Source organism: Episyrphus balteatus, chromosome 2, assembly GCF_945859705.1.
Source record: "Episyrphus balteatus chromosome 2, idEpiBalt1.1, whole genome shotgun sequence".
Taxonomy (NCBI): Eukaryota; Metazoa; Arthropoda; class Insecta; order Diptera; family Syrphidae; genus Episyrphus; species Episyrphus balteatus.
Window position 1 is genome coordinate 80,139,865 of NC_079135.1, and position 16,255 is coordinate 80,156,119.

At 28.0% G+C, this 16,255-nt stretch overlaps 1 protein-coding gene across 2 annotated transcripts in view; it reads left to right on the forward strand.

The window, feature by feature from the left end:
• LOC129909920 (uncharacterized) overlaps nucleotides 1-16,255 on the forward strand; it is a 134,204-nt gene that overhangs the window by 73,279 nt on the left and 44,670 nt on the right. For both annotated transcript variants that reach the window (XM_055987090.1, XM_055987091.1), the window contains exon 3: nucleotides 12,892-12,948. The gene's annotated coding sequence lies outside the window, so the exon portion shown is untranslated. The remainder of the gene's footprint in view (nucleotides 1-12,891; nucleotides 12,949-16,255) is intronic.

A 16,255-nucleotide genomic window follows, 5' to 3' on the forward strand; every position in this document is an offset into this window, starting at 1 on the left:
ATTGCTGAAATTTCTAGCTCAAAAAGTTGACAGGCTTTCGAAAACTGTATTTTGAAAATTATTCTATTTATCGCGATGATTTCAGGCTCAAATGATAGACATTTTATTTCTTCAAAATATATTAATTTTAACCAGAAAACACTTCGTCACGAAAAAAATAATACCAAAATTTGAAACAGTGTAACAATTATGTTCAATTCGTCACGAAAAAAAATTAACAAAAACTGATAAGGGCAGAGATCAGAAATAAATCTCAACCTTTTGAAGGGTTCCTTAATAACTCTTATTTGTCACCATTTTCAATAAAGGTCATAAAATAACCTTTATTTTTAAAAAGGAAAAATTTCGGTCAAGGTCTGAGAGAAACCTTTATTTTGTATTTTTTTATGTTTCGGTCAACCAGTGAGATTTATCGCTGAGAGAAAAAAAATAAATCTCATCTACAAATGTATCAATTCCTAGAGACATGGGAGTGGTGCCTAATGAAAGCTTATATTCTCAGCTACCCGATAGTGGTATAATCGAATTTTGGGATTTTTTTTTTAAATTCCGAGAAAATCGCGTTTGAAAGTTGGGGTAATATTTTTTTTTTCGAAAAATCCCCGAATCTTTGAACGCTTCTGGAAGCTAAACCACTTGAGAGCAATTTTTGGGAGTGAAGCCAAATGATAGCTTGTGTCATGGGCCTACGCTTTGCACATTGTCAGATTTTTAAAAAATCATCTTCCATGTTAAACCGCCACATCATGCCTATTTTTTCAGAATCGGGCTTAACTTTTTTTTACCTTTAAGTTCTCCCGGTTTGAGAACGCGTGCACCTACAGGGATGGGAGTTGTACCCAAATGTAGGTTAGAGTCCCCGCTACCTTTTGTCATCAAAATTTTTTTTTCATTTTTCTTTTTTCAAAATTCCAAGATAAAAAAAACGGCTTTTAATTGGGCGGGCAAAAACGCTTCTGGAAGCTGAAAGCTTTGACCTAGATATTAGAACATCGGTCTCCTGAAATATTCGAAATTGCATTGGTTGTGCTTGTCGTCCCAACGATTTAAATCACAGTGCAAAACACATTTTCGTCTTTAGATTTTACTTTAAACGAAAAGAGATATAATTTTGGGTGTATTTAGTTCATACATTACTTAATACATAATCTTAGAAAAAACATCCTTTTCATATTTATTTTTTCAATGTAAAGACATTCTTGACATATTCGACATTTTTCTTTGAATTGACCATTTTTGATTTATTTTCAGCGAAAACGGTTAAAGGTTGAACTTTTCCATTTATTTTTTTTTGTAGAAATCTCAACCATTGAGAGATATTTAAAAAAATAAATCTCAACCGATAACCTTTATTTTTGATTTTTAAAAATAAATCTCAAACCTTAACCGAAACTATTTAAAGTAATGTGGTAACTCTCAGAGAGAAACCGATTGAAAATAAAGGTTGACTGTTATTTCTGGTCTCTGGATAAGGGTTTAAATTAGTACAAATCGAGTTGAGCTTGAGTTACGAAAAACGAAAGTACCAATCTTGTGAAAGAAGTACCACTTCACATTTTAACGAATTAAGGCTAGGATATCAAAGTTGGTGGTGGGGATAGAAAAAAATGTAAAATATTATAGTTACTAACAAAAATCATAATTCATAATTGTGCCCATGAGTATGAAAGTGGATTAAGTCACTTTCAAATAAACTTTACCCCTTAAATAATATTTATTTTAAGGCTAGATTTGAGGCCATTTTTAGGAGTGACTTAGTTCACTTTCATAATTAAGGCACAATTATGTATGTCTAAAATTTACAATTTTGATTATCTTTACTCACACAAATCGCATATGGTACAATATATTCTCTCGTAAAAATTAACTGCTTTCTTTTCTTTTTTGAATGAGCCGAGTTACTGGATGAATCCCACATTTCCCTATACATAATATGTACAAATGATGTATTTTTTTCTTTTCATACACAACCAACAAAAACAAAAAAAAAAAAACTATAAAATATAAAAAAGCCTTATCCCAGTTTAGTGAAATATAAAGTATAAATAAAAAAAAACCTCACCGCACATTATACAGATTGCATGTTACAGCAAAATTAATAAAATTTTCACTAATTTACATAAATTTTACGATGCTAAAATAAAAATTAATTTTAATTAGTAAAACGCACTGTCATTGTCGTGGGATGGTTTTTTTTTTTTTTGTTAATATTATATAGGTATATCTACTACGTAATACGTTCTGTCGAATAAGGATTAATGTTGGTGTAAATATACGTGCGTAAATAATCGTTTTGTGAGACAAATGACTATGACCTAGCCTCTGAGCTGAATATATTATCCAATTCCTCCTAACCTAATACCGCAGTTAAATATTCATTTGTTTGCAAAACGTTAAAGTTTTAACGTGTTTAGCGAGAACAGCAACAATAATGTGATATTTTTAGAACTAAACGAGACAACAACAACAACCTTTAATTTTTATGGCCATATAATCCTTCCTTAAATCATAAAAAGGGCTATAACTATTTTGAAATAAAACATTCAGAATTTTGTTTTGTGGCAATGGCATAGAGGGTGCCGAACAATAGTGAATATATATGTGATAGAAAAAAATAGAAATAGCTGTGCATGACACAATCATTTTTTTTTTTCGTTCGTATTATTAAAAAAAGGTTTTTTTAAAAAAGATATTCCTATAGCAATTATTTTTTTAATATTCATATTTTACAATGTCTGCAAATGAAATATTTCATAGAACGTATATTTTTTTTTTGCATAGCTAAGAATGAATTTAGAAAAAATAAACATAAAAAAAATTCAGTAGCTGTTTTTGAACATAAAATTAAAATTGCGCAGCAACTACGTGATGTTAAAGACCTTCAGTTGAAACAAAGAGGATTTATGTCCTCTTTCATCCCCTCTTATAGCCAATCAATATTCTATATATTCGAATCACCCTGTATTGTTTTTAATTTCTAAAGGGTTAATAGACTGGTTGACTGGCCTAATGAAAACATGTCTTGTTCGAGAGAAACTCCTCCGAGCACTTACATAGTCTATAATAATACTGCATATATTAATTATTCTGACATACTATAGTAATTTAAGTATGTATCTATTTTAAATTAACAATGACAGCACAAATTGATATCATAAAAGAGGAATGATTTCATATTAAACTATAAACCAAGAAACACGCACAAGCAAAGGAGTATAACACGCATAACTAACAAATTGTATATAGGCTATATTGCCTATATAGACCAGTATCCAGAAATTCAAAGCTCAATCCCATAATAATCTTGATTACACGATTTCAATTAAACAGCTATCCATCTCAATTATTATCGATGACAATTATTATTATTAATACGTTTTGCGTGTGTCTACGACGAGTATATTAAATATTCTTTTACTATAAAAGGAAAAAAATTGTGTTAAAAAAGAAAAGACATATAGACAAAATGGAACAAAAAAAGGATTTAAGTGATTTTTTTTTTCTTCTGTTAATAGAGTACGTTAACCTAATTATGCTTTGAGAATAATAAAATGGGAACGATTTTTATCTTTTAATCGTTAGTTTAGTTTTCAATAGACGTTTTATTATTATGGATATGGACTTATGACATTCCTTTGTTTTATAAGGAACAAATAAGCACTTTTATAGATTTTACGAAAAAAATCAATAATAGTGATTATAATTAATTTTTTTTAAATATTATTGAGGGAGAAATCAAATGTAGGTGGCGCAAACACGTAATTTGATTACATATTAGGGTGGGTAAAAAAAAATGGAAATTCGTTTTTTTTTATTTGGTACTTCGAAAACTTGATTGCTAGACACCTCTTGAATATGATGTCTCTTAAGTTAGCAATGCAAGGTCAGAAGAACATATGTTTTGTTATTGGATCTTTTAGTGCTTATTAAGTGCTAATTAAATGCCCCAAAATTAAATTAAGTGCTCCACTACTTTTGGAGAAAATTAATGTTCTGCTAACTTGATTTAAAGTTAGCAGAGCAATTACCAGAAAATGCCCTAAACTGCTCGTAGAAAAATCGAGTTTAGTATAATATTTAGGTGCTAATTAAGTGCTCTACGAATCCCAAAAATAATTTTTTTTCCAAAAATAATTTTTTTTCTGTGATTTTCGAAAAAAAATTTTTTTTTTTTCAAACTCTTAAATAATTAAGTGCTTAACTAATATAAGTTAAGTACCCCATTTTCCGAAGAATTTTCCGAGATTTTCCATTAAAAAAAAATGTTTTCATTTTCCATACAAATTCATGTTCTGCTAACTTGAATTTTGATTTTTTCAAAAAATTCCACTTTTTTCGACAAAATTCGAATTGAATAATTAAGTGCTCGACTAATTTGAATTAAGTGCTCCATTTTCCGAAGAATTTTCCGAGATTTTTCATTAAAAAAAAATATTTGCATTTTCCATACAACTTGAATAACTAACTTGAATTTTGATTTTCTCAAAAAATAAATTTTTTTTTGACAAAATTCAAATGGAGTAATTAAGTGCTCGACTAATTTGAATTAAGTACCCCATTTTCCGAAGAATTTTCCGAGAATTTTCATTAAAAAAAAAATATTTTAATTTTTCATACAAATTCGTGTTCTGCTAACTTGAATTTTGATTTTTTCAAAAAATTCCACTTTTTTCGACAAAATTCGACTTAAATAATTGAATGTTCCACTAATTGAAATGGAGTAATTAAGTGCTCGACTAATTTGAATTAAGTACCCCATTTTCGAAAGAATTTTCCGAGATTTTTCATTAAAAAAAATATTTTAATTTTTCATACAAATTCGTGTTCTGCTAACTTGAATTTTGATTTTTTCAAAAAATTCCACTTTCAATTCAGTGCCAAATACGTTTTCAGAGGCCAAAAGTTGAAAAAATTACTTACAAAAAATTTAGAAAATTCAGGATAAATTTTTGATAAGGAGAGATATCGATTGGAACGCAACAGATGGCCGGAAAAGTGGACGAAGTGAAAAGAAGGGGTTTTTATTTTAACGATTTCTGGCAAAAGTAGACAAAATTTTAGATACAAAATGTAGATATTATGTTATTTAAAAGTATATTGCTATTTTTCATTTCGAAAAAAGTTCTAATATAAAGCTGGTGAAAAAATCGATCCCAAAAATTCGTTTTTTTTTTGCTGACCTTTTAAAACTACTTGTTTCCAACGAAAGTTGAATTTAAACCAAACCATACTTTACAAAAAAGATTTTTTTGTGTGGTAAGACTTAATCCGTCTCGTTTTTGAAAAGCTTAATTTATTAAGAGGTCAAAAACGCCGTTTTTGGGTAGTTTTGATACCGTAATCAACGTTAAATTTTCTTCTGCAAAACTAAAATTCAATCTAAAAAAACCTTATTCCTTATTTTTTTCAAAATTAATTTTTTCCTCAAAAATATTGGAAATACATTAAGAAACTTATGTTATACTTCAAGTGGTAAAAATACACCGAAAAAAAATTTGATAATAACAGCTATCAACTTAACATTTTTGAGTGAAAAAAGTCGTCCAACAATTAAAATATCAATTTTGATATTTTATCATATCATTTTGACATTTTTTAATATTAGGTGGATAGTGAAAATTTCACTTTGACAATTAAAATATCAATATTGACTAGATTTTACGTTTTAGTTTATTATAATGAAACCTATTTCTTTTTTTTTTTCTTTTTTCAAAACATTACTGAAAGTGAATATTATTTACAAAATAGTGATGATATTATTTTTTCTATTATAGGTGATATAATTGTTTTGTTATTTTCTCCCAAACTATGTGAAGTAAAATCTTATTGCCGATCAAATTTTCTCAGTAAATCATACATTTTACTTCGAAAAAACACAAAGCGCCTTTAAATTAGTACACATTAAGAATTTTTTATTTAATATTTTTCAATAATTTGGAATGAGAAATTGATATGAAAAAATATCAAAAAAATTCCAAAATGTGACATTTATGTAAATATCATCCTGATAATAAAAATGTTGTTTTAACATTTTAAATATCATAAAATACATTTTATAGAGCATTTTTGGCTGATATTTAAAAATTGTTAATTTGATATTTAAAAAATGTTAAATTGATATTGTTTTTGAAGTGAAAACTTCTTTAGTATCGTAGTGATTTGAAACAAGATGAAACGAAAACGCGACACGACTTCAACTTGTTATAACTTTTTTGTTTTAATAGATAGATGAATGAAATTTGTACTTTAGATAGGTAATTAAATAAATTATAATTGTACACAATTTCAATTAATTTCATATTCAAAATTCGGAGATAACGGTTAAAAGATGTTCTTTTTCCAACACACCTTATATCTTTTGATCTAGTGCACATACAAATACACATAATAATACGCATGCTGATAACATAACCTTTTATTTGATATATCACACATAACGTAACGTGCTCTACAAGTTACACAATCTTAAATTTAAAAAATTTAAAAATACCTCAAAACACCTGTGGAGATCTGTTGGCGATGACCAGCTACCAGTGTAGGAAGTACCGTAATCTCAGTCTGGAAATTCGACATGGTTGACTTTAAAAAATTCTAACTTCTCTTGTAGACATCTTTGAAATAAGATTTATATGTACATCATTATACAAGGTGAAACAATAAGCTTTCACATGGTATAACATTTTTTATAGGTTGTCAAACAAAAAAATTGATTTAATAGCATGAGAACATAAAAATAAATGTTTTTTTTTTGCTTTTTGGATGAAATTTCATCGAGTTTAAAAAATTCTAGCTCTTTTTGTAGATGTCTCATACACCTGATCGATATATATATTTATATACATATATGAGCTAAGACAATAAGCATTCAAATGATATAAAATTTATCTAGGTTGTCATATAAAAAAACATGGATTTGAAGATGATAGAATCCAATTAGGTAGATTTTTTCTATTTTTTTTTTTTGCAAGAAAATGATTTTTTAAGGTTTCACTTCAACCACGTGTGAATTGCACACATGAATTTTTTTTTTTTTCGGTGTAACTAATGGTTTTTTTAAGCAAATTCTAATTTGTGACTTCTGATTTGGATTAAAAAAAAAACTTTCACTTATAACTTGTTTTGAGAAAACAATGAAGGATCAAAACAATTTTTAATTCTTAGGGATTTTACAAATCGTCTTATCTTTTTTCAAAATAATCGATGTCCTTGAGTTTTAATTTTCAAAAATTATCCAAAAGGCTTTTTTTATTGTGCTTCAAATTAATGTAAAAAATAAAAAAAAAAAAAAAAAACAAACAAAGAAACTCTTTATTGTCATAAGAATTTCGTGTGAAAAAATCTCAGCAACTTGTATGTAAGAATCACTCTTTATTTGATTTACCATATTATCAATGTAAAATCTTGCTGATCTTTACAAAACTTATCAAAATAATGTTCATTGAAGCAATCTTCCCATAGTTTTGAAATTTATATTTCTAGATCATTGCATATAAATGCATCCATTACAGCATCACTAAAATATAAATAAAACAAAAAAAAAAAATCCACCAAACCACTAAACCCTTTAACCCATCAAAATCAGTTCAACATCATTTAAAAAGGTCATTACACCTTTAACTTCTGGTCATTTCTTTTAAAAGATATTAAAAACCTTGATGTCTTTCAGATGAACAATTTGAAATAAGATTGGTTTTCTGATAAATAAAAAAAAAACTTCAACATTATTAATTGTCTTATACCCGCTATATAACTTGATCAAAAACTAAGATAAAAACCAATTTTTAAAAAAGAAGAAGAAAAAAAACGTAAACTGTGTGTGCCACCATCATCATGTCAAAACAAAATGAATTTAACTCCTGAAGATTTCCATTCCAGATTTCTGTCGCTCATGAGAAAGAACACAAACAGAAAAAAAAAAATGAAAATTAAGAAAAAAAAAAGATAATATCGGTGTATAATCGTTTCGAACTTGTTCCAACACAACATACAGAAGGAAACACACGAAGTTTATGGGAAAGGTGAAGAAAATTTTAATGTACACACTCCACCACCACACCCCCCCTCCATCCCTCTTTCAACAACAATCGATTTGAAGATGATTTTTGTGTGTGCTGCTATTGAATGTTTTTAATTACGTGTTAATGGATAACAAAGTGTTTACGAAGTTTGTCGTGAAACTTTTCCGTTTCCATGCAACAAACAAACACACGGTTGTATATGGCGTCAATTTTCGACAAAGACGACAGTTCTTGAGGGCACAAATAAAATTAAGTAAAATGATAAATTTTTCAAGAACAACAACTTGTTTTTCGCTGATGAAAAGTTACCAAGTCATATAGAAGTTCTTCACAGTGAAATACAAATCGCCAATGGCTAAAATGGAAAAAGTATAAACATTTCTTGGTGTTTAATTTTTTTTTGTTTTTTTTTTTCAATTTTTGATGATTTTATCTCAGTAATTTATGTTCGTTTGAGACACATACATATATTAACACACACAAACATCAGGCCAACAAACGAAAAAGTGGCAAATACAAATAAAAAGTACCCAAGGAGTTTGCAGGCGACCCAATAACCGAAACATTAAAGCAAGCGACCCGACAGATGGTGTTTTAATCCAAATAAATGTCAAGTGGTTTTCCGCCTTAGTGTCACATTTTCCCTTTTTCTTTTTGTTTCGACTTCAAGTATCCCCGAAGCACCGTTTTGTTTGTGTGTGTGTGTGTCCAGGATCGGATTTAGCCAAGTAAAGACTTTTCTGAATTGTGCCGAAGGACTCGACACATGCTTTCTTGTAGCATGTGTGCCCTTTGTATGGCCCGTTTTAAGGGATAGTCCAGCACTGTTCGTCCCTAGAGTTTACAACATAAAAGGAAGGCAGGTACGGGAGACGACTACAAGTAGGCATGCATGTAGAACTGTATGTCAATATCATAACTCATTGTGAATAATTCTGCTACCAGCAGCTAATTTGTTCGTTTCATATTTGCTCATTTGAAAATGCTGATTGGCCTATAGTGACACAGTGGAATAATTGTAAAGCCTGCAAAGTTTTTTTTTTTTTGTTTTATTCATTTTAACATGCACACATTTATGTACGTAGGAACATATGAATATTTCTTATACCGAAATAAAAAAAAAAAAAAAAGAAAAGTGGAACACAAAATGAACAAACAGGATAAACATCAACAAAATGAGTCAACAGAAATTTGTCAGATATATGTGACAGAGATACAATCTAATCTCCGGATTGGATGTGTGATTAATAGTGTCATTTTATATACGCAGACTGAATTCGGTCATGGAAAAGCTTATAAGAGCATAGATATTGTCAAATGTATGTATGTAGAGTAGCCACAGCTGGGACTATTATAAATGTCAACTTTTGTAAATATCTTCAACTTGTTTTTGAGAACATTTTTTTTTTTTCATTTGCTTTTAAGAATGCAGACAAATTGAGTTCGGTTTTTTGCTTATTTGAAACTTTGACCAGAATCTTCGACTTCAACCATAGCAAATATGTTTGGAAAATGTCCTTTTTGCCTTCTATATCTCTAGTGCTCGTCTTCATTTAGTTTTATTTATGAGTGAGGACAAACTTTTTTTCAATTTTTGCTTTGATTTATTTAAGTATTATTTTTTAACGATTTTGATAAGAGATAGATAGTTTTAGCAGTAAAAAATAAAAAAATGCATTTGAAATTAAAAAAAAATATTAAGGTAGGTAGGTAAAAAAAAAAATTTGCATTGAAAAAAAATATTTATTACAACTGAAAAAAATTTGCAATAAAAAAAAATTTTATTGCACCTGAAAAATATTTGCATTGAAAATAAAATTTTTAATGCAAATAAAATACATATTTTGCAATAAAAAAAATTAATTGCAAATACAAAATTTTCTGCATTGAAAATAAAAAATTCATTGCAAAATGTGTGCATTAAATATTTTTTTGAATATTCTTAATTTTGGACATACATAAGCTATTTCAACTTAATATTGAACCTCATGTGTGGTTAAATAGTAGAAATTGTAAGAAACTCGAAGAATATTTAAAAAAAAATGAAAGCATACATTTAGCAATGAATTCTTTTTCAATGCAGAAAATTTTTTATTTGCAATAAATTTTTTTTTAATGCAAAATATTTTTCATTTGCCGTAAAATTTTTTAAATGCAAATTTTTTTCAGTTGCAATAAATATATTTTTAAATGCAAATTGTTTTTATTTGCGTTTAATATTTTTTTATTTGTAATTGAAAACAAATGCATTAACAAGAAAATGAGCTTTATTGTTTTTATGTAGAATTTGTGATAAGATATATTTAATGTATATTTATTTTTTAATTTCCACAAAATTTTAACAAATGATAAAATTAATCCTTCCAATAAAAGTTTTATTTTAATAAGATATTTTCTTGGAAACATAAAAAATATAAAATATTTACAAAACGAATTCTTAGAAGAAAAATATTGAAATATTTTTTTTTAGTACTTCTTATTATATGCGGTATTCCAACCTCACAAGTGGGACACTCGCGCAAAGAATTTATTGTTTCCCTTTGCAATCCAACACATAATTGCAAAAAAATTACATTAACTTTCAAAATATGTACTAAAAGTACAATTTCTTAATTAATCTAACTATATTTAAAAAAATATTATTATTTTCGAAAATAGAAGAGTCTTTTCTTCTGTTACGGGTGGGACAATAAATAGTTGTGATTTTGAGTTGAGGTATATTCTACATTTTCAAAAATTGAATTAATAGAAAAATAAATTGGCTTTACATAAAAAATTGTTCGGTGCTCACTTTCTCTCAAGAAAAATTTCTTAATTTATTTAAAAAGAAGTTGTCTGTAAGACCGGTTTACGGACGATGATTTTACGTGACAACGTCGTCAGAAAACAGGTTGTGTGCTTTTTTTTTTAATGAGTCAATTGAAGCGTTTACTTATTTCAAACAATCATAAATTTACAAGAAAAAGCTAAAAAAAAATACCTTTTTTATTTTCTCATTATATTAATTTTTTTATTTTAAAAGCTTACAAAAAAAATTATGCAATTAAAAAGCCGAGTTTTTCTTTTTAAGAATAAAACCATTTTTAAATTTTAACAATGCGCAAAAAGTATTAAACTAATTTACTAAAAACAATCATTTCTTATGAAAAAAGTGAAAAAATCACTTCCATCACCCGAAAATTCATTTTTTTGATATAACAACCTATAATAAATTTTATACCACCTGAAAGCTTATTGCTTCAGCTCATGATATATATGTATATATCATGTCTATTAGACATCTACAAAAAGAGCTAGAATTTTTTGAACTCGATCAATTTTCATCAAAAAAAGCAAAAAAAAAAAACATTTATTTTTATGTTCTCACGCTATGGAATCAATTTTTTTGTTTGACAACCTATACAAAATTTTATACCATGTGAAAGCTTATTATTTCACCTTTCATATGACGTATCAATCTCATTTCAAAGATGCCGACAAGAGAAGTTAGAATTTTTTAAAGTCAACCATGTCGAATTTCCAGACTTGATTTAACATTGTGTAGCTTGTAGTTAGTCTACCGTTATGTGTGATACACCAAATGAAAAGTAATTGTATCAGGATGCTCATAAAAGTTTAATAAAATTTCTATCTGCTCTTGGTCAAAAGTTATAACCTGTTGAAATCTAAAATTTTATTTTATCGTTATCTCAAAATTGTGTTTACGAAAATCATTGAAACTTCGCACACATATAGTAGTAGTCATTGTCTATCATTACTCCATTACTTTATTCCTGTATCTATTAAAGAAGAAAAGATAAAAATAAAAAACGATGAAAATCGGTTAAAAACGGTCAAAAAACTTGTTTTTTTAAAACTTGTTTTTTCCGTTATTCAGTCGAAACTCACTAAACGATTCCAAGTTTTTGCATATGTATGCATAAGACCAAAACCTACATGTCCTATAAGTTTGAAAAAAAGCTAAAAATTAAAAACTACCCAAAAATACCCATAAAAAACAAGGTGTTTTTCAAAAATTCATATTACGAAACGCAGAGTGTTGGAAAAAAATCCGTATCAGATGCCTAATTTTTTTTCCCTCATCTTTCACCTGGCACCTTTAGAATTGTCAAAAAAATTTCCTTTACCCAAAATCATCATTTTGTCATAGCCCCAACACGTGTACATCGTTTAAACAAAACGTTATATCTTAGTTTCAAAATTTTGTTGAATTTTTTCTTAAATGCAGTTATTCTTAAATTAGTCTCATCTATCTATAACAAAAAAAATAAACTCTCTACAACTTCGCGTTTAGATTTTGGCCCAAATTTTATCTTTCCGTTTTACCCCTGTTTACCCTATTAAATGACGGAATTTTTAAAAATCCTTCAATTGGATTAAGCTTTAGGTTATTATCTTTCAAATAAGCTATAGAAGATTTTTGTATCTCTAATAGTTTATTTTTAATTTCTAATTGAAATTTTTGCCGCACTGCGAAAGTGCGAGAGTGGAACGGGAGAAAATGGCGTCACTTTTTTGTGGTGGCTGCCATGGTTCATCGATTTATAAGACGTTATCACGTCAAAAGGAAATATAGCAAGAAACGCTTTGTTAAAAAAAATTTTAAAGGTTCGAAAACTTACCCTTATTTAGTTAGTTTTTTTTTTTAAACGTATATGCACTTAAAACAAATTAAAAAGTGCTGATAATAAAAGTACAATAATTCTCTTTAAAAAAAATGTATGTAACGTTTATAAATTTATAAACAATAGAATAAAAAAAAATTCAAATTATATGCTATAAATAATATTTGAGATAAACTAGTTTAATTAAACATTTTCTAGTGTTCTTGTAATAAATATAATTAACGCTTTTGTTTGTTTTTTCTTTACAGATATTTTTCTTTTACCTCCCATCTGTTGCACGATACTTGTAATTCTGGAAATTTAAGGTATGTATTCTCAGAAAATTATTATCTTATTTCCTTTTCCGAATTTAATTCATGCGCCACTACTCTACTCATGTGTCCTGGTTTCTGAGTGTAAAACAGAACTTAATTGTAATGAAAAGATTTCAAGTTTGCATGTTGACTTCATTTCGCATTTCCCAGTTCAAGTATATGTAATAAAGTTAATGTGGTATAATGTGACTCTTTCATAATTCTGAAGTTTTAATTATAATCCTTAAACAAAATAATTACTCTTGAGTAATTATAATATGCACTGACATTTTTAGGGGTGTGCTTTTTCCTCTCAATGATATACCTATGATTACTAGTTGTTAGTTCTCATGAAATATGAATATACATAAATATTTCATGATAGTTATTGTTTGGAATTTTTTTTTTTTGTCTATTGTAAATGTCAACATTTTACTATTTCCGCATTGGATAAAAAAAAATAAATGTAAATATTTATTTTCGTTAAAAAAAAGTATACAAATAAATGGAGATTTATCTAAAGAAATTTATTGCAAGCGAGTCATAAAAAATAACAAATCATAGAGAAACGCATACATTCCATATGCAAATAGAATGACAATAGAGGAATATTTTTTTGTTTCAAACATTTTTTTTTTTAATATTTACATATGCTTGAAATAAAAATTGAAGTATGTATAAATTAATATTACTCGTATATAACATGGAAGAATAAATATATGAGATTAAATGTAAACAGTTGCATGAGATTTAATTTTTATTAATTAGTTGAATTGTACTAGAGTATAGGTGATGCTTATGAAAATTGAAAAGCTCTGCAAATTTATTTTCAACGATTATATATTATTATTAGATTTTATAAAGCAATTTCAATAGGACTTGATTCAAATCAATCAATTGCTAATCTTTTAAATAGTGTGATCTAATAACAAAATTTTAGAATGTAGGGCCTCACGTAATATTAGTGATTTCATTAGTACAATATGCGTGTTCCTAATATGGAGTGTTTCACAATTTGTCCACCGCTAAAAGAACTATGTGTACTGAAATTAGTAATGGTTACTTGATTACTTTGATTTCTCATTTTTTTAACGACTTTACTGACAGCGAAAATTTTTATAAAAAAATATTTGAGCATTTTATGTTAAAACTAAAAAAAAAAATCAAAAGTAAATTTTTGATTTAAAAATAAAATAAAACTAAAAAAATTTTTTTTTTTTTGAAAAATCAATTTTTTGAAAACGAGCCATTTTATTAAAGCTGTTTTTATGTAGCGATTAATATTTTCCTTTTAAAGGACAAACAAATTTTTGTTTTAATTTTTTTGAAAAATTATTTTATTTAACGACTTCCAAAAAAGAGGAGGTATTCGCCTGTATTATTATTTATTTTTTTTTATGTTTGTTACCTCATAACTTTGGACTGAGTGAACTAATTTTGATAATTCTTTTTGTATTGGAAAGCTGTTGGCTGCATTTCAAATTAGCCATAGAAACTATTAGAAAAACCCATAAAACGGTTTTGTTTTTTGATTAAAAAGATTATTAAAAAACGGTTCCAAAGATTTTCAACATTTTTTTTTCTAAAATTTTTTTTTATACGAAAAATTAAATGATACATAATGACATACAACATATTGATACTTAAAAAAAAGCATTTCTGCATGTGATGATGTCATTTCCGCTGGAAGCTTCTTGACGTAAAACTTCTTCCTAAAACCTAAAGGTTAAAAGTTGTTGATCATATTTTCTTTTTCTTGAAAAACGTCATGATTTTGCATTTTTTTTTTCGGAGAAGTAACTGTTGCTAATACAGTTGTTGAGGAGGGTTATGTTAAGAATTTCATAAATGTCCATCCATACCAGCTGTTTTTTTTTTTTTTTCTGTTTTGACTTATAGTAGCCAAATTTATCAGCTATCCCTTCAGTTGTGCTTATTGCCCATCAAAATTTGGGCTGTGAATTAAATCACTTGCAAAATAGGTGTCGTTGAATGTTGCTATATATCCAAGTAACTTTCTCTAAAAAACAAGGATACCAAATTTTGGGTGAAATTTTATTTGAAAGTTGTTCTAAATGTTTCTGTTTTTGTCGTCACTAACTTCTTTAACAAGCTTTACAGTCCTAGTTACAATTCCCGACATTTCAATTTAAATTTCTACCAACAATCATTATTTCACAGAAATTTTATCCATTTGGTCAGTTTTAAAGCCATCAAATGGTGACTGGGCGTCAAAATAATCAGGAATGCTTACAACTTGCTTTTATTTAGGAATAATGCCAATATCGTTTTTACATTACACTTTTCCGTAGCTAGGTTCTGTCCCAGTATTTACCTGCTTCTTCCAAATTTCGGGTAATTTGTTGCAACTACTATGCATCAAAAAACATTTTCCAAAAAATTAACTTTTCAATTTCAAAATAGTCTTATTAGTTTTCTTTAACATTTTTGTTTTATAAACAAATAAAATTACGGATTATCCAAACAGACGTTGTCCACAAATTTCTAAGAATACATTCATTATGCCCGCTTATACCTTTGTGTAGGTGCATTTGACAGCTTTTGCTTAACGGGGATAGTATAAACTCTATTGTCTAGACACATTGTCCACTGCCTTGGTAGGTAGTCGTCGCCAACGACAACGACGATGATGACGACGAAAACAACAACGACATCAGCAATATTATGGTTAAGGTAAAATAATGTCGCATGCCATTGGTTTTATAGCTTTCTTGTGCTCGACTCGAACCCTTATGCTAGTTTATATGTTGTATAACTGCTGCAGTAAGTTAACCACATTAGTGTGGCAGTGGGTGCAGTGTATGCTTCAACATCTACTATATAGACGGGACGGACACAAACGAGTAAAATATGAAATTCCATTAGAACGATTTTGTGGCAGAGCACCTTTAAAACTAAGGTGTTTCTCTCTCTTTCTCTCTTGGTTGGTTTGGTATGTTCGTCTACCAGCAATAAAGAAGCATCCGTCGTCGTTGTCGCATCGTATTTGTTTTTGCTGCCTCAGAGAAAAAGGTTCATATTATGTTATTGCCTTGCAGCAGCACCAGCCAGTCAACACGTCTCAAATCACAAACACATTCATAGAACTCATATGAACCACATTAAATGTGAGTTGTCTGATGTTGCCTCACAGTCCAGATTGAAGAAAAAAAAAACATCTTTACCTAATCATTTGGAGAAGAACGAGTTTCATAGATTTTCCGCATCCAAAAGCCTTCGGATTAGGTATACTATGGCATTAGAATTAGATGGAAGATTTTTCTTGCAACACTACCTACTGGAAAGCTGTGCGCTATTT